Here is a 7421-nt window from a genome sequence, read left to right as displayed (position 1 = left end):
GGATGGGTGATGTGTTCCCCATGTACGAGTCAAAGGTGGGTGATGTGTTCCCCACGTGTTACTTAAAGATGGGTGATGTGTTCCCCAGGTACGAATTAAAGGTGGGTGATGTGTTCCCCACGGGTGAATTTAAGTTGGGAGCTGTGTACTTCACGGGCAAGGTGTGAGAGCTAACCGTAAGATGTCCTAACATTAGAGGTGGGAGTTGTGTACCCACGGGTGAATTAATGAACGTGTTATATGTTTGAATTACCGAGGTTAATTATCACGTGGGGAACACATCACCCATCTTTGATTCGTACACGGGGAACATATCACCCGTCTTTAATTAACACGTGGGGAACACATCACCCACCTTTAAGTCACACAACTCCATAGCCAAAACTCACTCAAGTATATCCTCCCAACCCGCATACTTAGGTTAGTATTAGTCACATCACAGAAAATCCAAGCATAGGAGTCATAATAATTTCCAAAGCACAAATATTTCCCAAATTCGTAAAATATACAAATATAATATTTTGCCTTCAAAACATTCACCCGGATGCCCGTAGGCTTTCGAAACGTCACAACACTCAAGGTTAAAAACATCGGGGAAAAACCGGGTCAAGAACAAGTCGAAAACGAGTCCGCGTCGCGCGGACTCGCGACTGGCCGCACCAGCGGACGCACGTCCGGACCGCGTCCGCTGGTTCGGCGGGCTGTGCCGAAGGCTGGGCGCCTACGGACGCGCAGCGGACGCGCGCGTCCAGCCTCGCTGTCGGAGGTTTCTGCTGGCGACACTCGAAAGATCGGGCCGGTAAAAATAGTTCCCGAACTCTTTTTCACTTGAAATTTTTATGGTAGAACCCTAACTCATAGTACTTGATGTCCATAAAAAGTTTTGGTCATATAGGTCCACGAATTAACACAGAAAATTACCTTTTTGCCCTTGGTCCGAAATATTCTTCTCACTGGACCAGTTTTGGAGAAATGAGCAAAAACCATACTTACACTACTCCGATCATTATGAAATTTTATATGTAGGTTCTAAACGTGTTGATCTACATGTCTACAAAATTTGGAGTCAAAATGCCTTACCAATTTTTCCCAATAATTTTCGAAAGTCACTGCTGGAAACTAGTTTGGTTTTTACTCAGTAATTTCACAAGTATAAATTTATATGGGCATGAATACAACCTATACATGCATAAAATAGCTGTAACATGTATATTAGAATTTACCAAAAATCAAAGTAAGGATTTTGAAGCCAATTTATAGATCCATAACATAACACATAATTATCACGTAAAAATTCCTAACCGTATAATTTCCTAGCAATTGTTTATATTCAAGTGATTGAGCCAACTTAAGGGATTCCTTACCTTTGTAGAAGACTTTTAAAACTTAAAAGTTGATGATGCCTTCCTTGGAGTTCTTCACCCAAAAATCCTAAAGATGTCACCATAACAACCATATTTTCATGTATTAACATTAACACTTAAGTTCTAGAGATGAATGAACCATCAAAGCTTAAAGTCTTACCTAGACTTGGTCACTTGAGTGGAGAAAATGAGTGGAAGTTCTAGATCACAAGTGAAAGACTTGAACAATTTTCTTCTTCTTCTACCTTAGTGTGTTTTCGAAAATGGGATGAAGAGAGGAGAGAGATGATCATAAATGTTTGGCTTGGAATGGAAGTCACAAGTACTAATGCACCATACCCCTTATGTCACAACATTAAATGGCTCAATCTAGACTAAGATTTGGGTTTTGCCACTTGTCTATCACCTCATGAATCCCTTATGAAGATATTAATCTAATTGGCCAGTTTATGCTTAAATCAGATGAATGTTCGGAGGATTATAACTTAATTCGGGAAAATTCTAATACCAAAATTATCGTAAAAATATTCCCGTCGCAAATCACCAATTTTGGAAATTTTCCGGTAATTCGCCAAATCTAGGTTCAGAGTCCGTAACAATTTATCCCTTACAGTCCATTTAAGATTTTTCTTGAACTAACTAGAAATTCAGGCTTAATCGTATGATACTTAATAATCCCAATTCTAGAAAATTCGAACTGAATCTATATCCTTAAAATTTCTCGGTTCGAGACCGGTACGTAGTTCGCAGCTTATTGATAACTAATCCAAAAATTATTTTCGAGCACCAAACAGTCTTCTCTTAAATGTCATAGCTAAAAAAATTTTACATCAATATTCTCGAACCTTAACTTTGTCGAAAAAACCGAGGGGTTACAGTCTTCCCCCCTTAAAATAGTTTCGTCCCCGAAACTTCCTTTTTGTTATCCATGGATCCAAAGTAGATCACCACTTAATTCTTATCTCCAAAATTATTAACTTAGGCTCTAATACTTTCTTATTTCCAACATTTCATAGCCTAAGCTTCCCAAGGTTCGAATAGCTTTTAATATCACTTTGGAGCACACATAAATTTTCACATAATGAATTTCGACTCCTTAACACGACATTTTTAATCTCATCAATCTAAATCATCTTTAATCCATTAGAAGTATATCTTGAGGAAATCAGACACATTCAAACATGTATAAAAATACATACCAAAATATCTGTAAACTTTCTAGGAGATCGATAAGGTCATTGTCTATTTCATAATCCCAAACCGTCCAACAACTATTTCATCATGATTAACCATATACAATCTTTATATATCAATATTTCCATATAACAATTCCCTCAATATTTATCATAATATCATCACTGCTCAAAATTCCTTTAAACCAAAACTCATTCACCAATAGAGAGATTTCCAACTCTCAAAATAAATATCAAAGGAATAACTCCAATATCTCAAAATTGTTATGCAATAGATTATTCCAAAATCTCAAAACATCCAAAGGATTGTCCCATTAACTCAAAATAAATATCCAAAAGATAATTCCATTATCTCAAATTAACTACCAAAGAGATAATCCCAATCTTTCAAAATAACCACCAAATAGAGAGTACCCAAACTCTCACAATAACCACCAAAGATAATTCTTCAAATATTTGATTAAACTTTTCATATACCCAAAAATAAATAGGTATTATATAAAATATCAAGGATCCAAATGGAAAGTTTCAACTTCCAAACCAATACCGAACCAACTGGACGAATCCACGAACCAATGGCCCAAAACCAAATAGAGAGATCTCAACTCTCATCATCATCACCATAATCATAATAATAATAGTCATAAAGGATAGTTCGAAACCTCCAAATATTACCACTCTTCGGGAAAAATATATAAATAACCATTTCCTTCACAACCTCATATCTTACATCTATGACCCAAAATTACTTATTCAAAGTCACATCTGATGTCTATAACCTTCATAATCATAATATTCACATACCAATATTTTCCTTTTCATAACCCACATACCAATAATTTCATCCCCAAATCTCTTCAACATCATAATTCCATTACTCACCATAATCTCTATAAATCTAATAATTTCACTAACAATCACAAGATAAACAATATATATCCTCATCAAATAATTTCATAAGACGTGTACTCACATTTCCACAAAATCATTTAAACATAAAGACAAAGGGGTGTATATCCCAAAATTAGCATAAGCTAAGTAAATTCCATTTCACACCGTAAAATATGGGCTTGGGTTTTATGGTTTTCAACAATCATATTCTTTCCAAAATCGTATAGATATATATATCATTTGCCTCATAATCTTCATAAAATATTTTCCCAAAAATATATGTGGAGATATCATTTTCCAAAAAGTTTGTGAGATTTCCGGCTCACCCCGGCAGCAAGTATTCTTATCCTCCAAGACTAAATATGTACATATAATTTCCAAAATATATCATTTCCTCATGATAAATATTTTCTTCAAAAATATATAATTTTTCAAAACACATTTTTCTCCACAATAATTCATTCCATAAGAATACATCATTCTCCATAGGAATGTACATATACTAAAATTCCAAGCCAAGCATTTACTCAACATTCTTAATGCGCATAATTTTGCAAAATACATAATTTTGACATCATATCATATCATATCATAATCAATATACATATATATGGGGTAAATAATAATTTTAGTGAACATGAAATCCTACTCGTAACATAGCGTCCAAACTCTATCATCGATAACAATGATCTCAAATCCTAAGCTTATCACAAAGATGTCATATCTTACAAAGGTCTCACAGCCTAGGCTCCAATCTAACCTCCAAAGATTCGAACCGCCTTAATACCAACTTATAACAGAGCGTACCAAACTCTGTTTCCAAGAACTTATAACCTTAAGCTCCGATAGATTCCACTTTGTAACAGAGCTTCACCAATTCTATTATTGATAACAAGGATCTCAAATCCTAAGCTCTGAACTACACTATGTAACAGAGCTTACCAACCTCTATTGCCCATGGCGAAGATCTCACAACCTAAAGCTCTGATCTATCTCCAAGATCTTATAACCTTAGGCTTTCGATTTTCACTTAGTAACAGAGCGTATCAAGCTCTACTGTCCAAAACAAGGATTTCATATCCTAGGCTCTGATACCAATTTGTAACACCCCAATTTTCACAATTTGGATTTATTACAAAATCCTAATAATACAATACATTGCGGAAGCGTCTAACCAGCAGAAAACTGGGTGTTACCGCCACGCTCAGGTATCTCTCCTATACCCAAACGTTAAGGCTAAAACTTACAACATCAACAACCACATCAACGTTCAACAGTGTACATATAAAACTAATCCTCCCAGGGTGCCTATTCTAGAATAGAGTAGTCTTCCACCTCGACTTCCATCCTATTCAGAGCTCATCGGGCCACAGAGGCCCACGCTATACTGCATCTGATAAAGTACACAATGAAGTGTAGTTAGCGCGACGGCTAAGTAAGGATATCCACGATCACTCGAAAATAAACAAAGGTTTCAAAAAATAGTTTTCAGTAATAGCAAGGCAAGATAACATTACCCATCAATCGCAATCGACCTGCAAACATTCTAACAACAAGCAGTTTCACTTATCCTCGGTAATTCAAACATATAACACGTTCATTAATTCACCCGTGGGGTACACAACTCCCACCTCTAATGTTAGGACATCTTACGGTTAGCTCTCACACCTTGCCCGTGAAGTACACAGCTCCCAACTTAAATTCACCCGTGGGGAACACATCACCCACCTTTAATTCGTACCTGGGGAACACATCACCCATCTTTAAGTAACACGTGGGGAACACATCACCCACCTTTGACTCGTACATGGGGAACACATCACCCATCCTTAATTATCACGTGGGGAACACATCACCCATCTTTGATTCGTACACGGGGAACACATCACCCGTCTTTAATTATCACGTGGGGAACACATCACCCATCTTTGATTCGTACACGGGGAACATATCACCCGTCTTTAATTAACACGTGGGGAACACATCACCCACCTTTAAGTCACACAACTCCATAGCCAAAACTCACTCAAGTATATCCTCCCAACCCGCATACTTAGGTTAGTATTAGTCACATCACAGAAAATCCAAGCATAGGAGTCATAATAATTTCCAAAGCACAAATATTTCCCAAATTCGTAAAATATACAAATATAATATTTTGCCTTCAAAACATTCACCCGGATGCCCGTAGGCTTTCGAAACGTCACAACACTCAAGGTTAAAAACATCGGGGAAAAACCGGGTCAAGAACAAGTCGAAAACGAGTCCGCGTCGCGCGGACTCGCGACTGGCCGCACCAGCGGACGCACGTCCGGACCGCGTCCGCTGGTTCGGCGGGCTGTGCCGAAGGCTGGGCGCCTACGGACGCGCAGCGGACGCGCGCGTCCGCGAGGCGTCCAGCCTCGCTGTCGGAGGTTTCTGCTGGCGACACTCGAAAGATCGGGCCGGTAAAAATAGTTCCCGAACTCTTTTTCACTTGAAATTTTTATGGTAGAACCCTAACTCATAGTACTTGATGTCCATAAAAAGTTTTGGTCATATAGGTCCACGAATTAACACAGAAAATTACCTTTTTGCCCTTGGTCCGAAATATTCTTCTCACTGGACCAGTTTTGGAGAAATGAGCAAAAACCATACTTACACTACTCCGATCATTATGAAATTTTATATGTAGGTTCTAAACGTGTTGATCTACATGTCTACAAAATTTGGAGTCAAAATGCCTTATCAATTTTTCCCAATAATTTTCGAAAGTCACTGCTGGAAACTAGTTTGGTTTTTACTCAATAATTTCACAAGTATAAATTTATATGGGCATGAATACAACCTATACATGCATAAAATAGCTGTAACATGTATATTAGAATTTACCAAAAATCAAAGTAAGGATTTTGAAGCCAATTTATAGATCCATAACATAACACATAATTATCACGTAAAAATTCCTAACCGTATAATTTCCTAGCAATTGTTTATATTCAAGTGATTGAGCCAACTTAAGGGGATTCCTTACCTTTGTAGAAGACTTTTAAAACTTAAAAGTTGATGATGCCTTCCTTGGAGTTCTTCACCCAAAAATCCTAAAGATGTCACCATAACAACCCCAAAATCCTAAAGATGTCACCATAACAACCATATTTTCATACTCCATAGCCAAAACTCACTCAAGTATATCCTCCCGACCCGCATACTTAGGTTAGTATTAGTCACATCACAGAAAATCCAAGCATAGGAGTCATAATAATTTCCAAAGCACAAATATTTCCCAAATTCGTAAAATATACAAATATAATATTTTGCCTTCAAAACATTCACCCGGATGCCCGTAGGCTTTCAAAACGTCACAACACTCAAGGTTAAAAACATCGGGGAAAAACCGGGTCAAGAACAAGTCGAAAACGAGTCCGCGTCGCGCGGACTCGCGACTGGCCGCACCAGCGGACGCACGTCCGGACCGCGTCCGCTGGTTCGGCGGGCTGTGCCGAAGGCTGGGCGCCTACGGACGCGCAGCGGACGCGCGCGTCCAGCCTCGCTGTCGGAGGTTTCTGCTGGCGACACTCGAAAGATCGGGCCGGTAAAAATAGTTCCCGAACTCTTTTTCACTTGAAATTTTTATGGTAGAACCCTAACTCATAGTACTTGATGTCCATAAAAAGTTTTGGTCATATAGGTCCACGAATTAACACAGAAAATTACCTTTTTGCCCTTGGTCCGAAATATTCTTCTCACTGGACCAGTTTTGGAGAAATGAGCAAAAACCATACTTACACTACTCCGATCATTATGAAATTTTATATGTAGGTTCTAAACGTGTTGATCTACATGTCTACAAAATTTGGAGTCAAAATGCCTTACCAATTTTTCCCAATAATTTTCGAAAGTCACTGCTGGAAACTAGTTTGGTTTTTACTCAATAATTTCACAAGTATAAATTTATATGGGCATGAATACAACCTATACATGCATAAAATAG

The sequence above is a fragment of the Ipomoea triloba genome, chromosome 6, assembly GCF_003576645.1.
Source record: "Ipomoea triloba cultivar NCNSP0323 chromosome 6, ASM357664v1".
NCBI lineage: Eukaryota > Viridiplantae > Streptophyta > Magnoliopsida > Solanales > Convolvulaceae > Ipomoea > Ipomoea triloba.
This window is presented reverse-complemented; position numbering follows the sequence as displayed.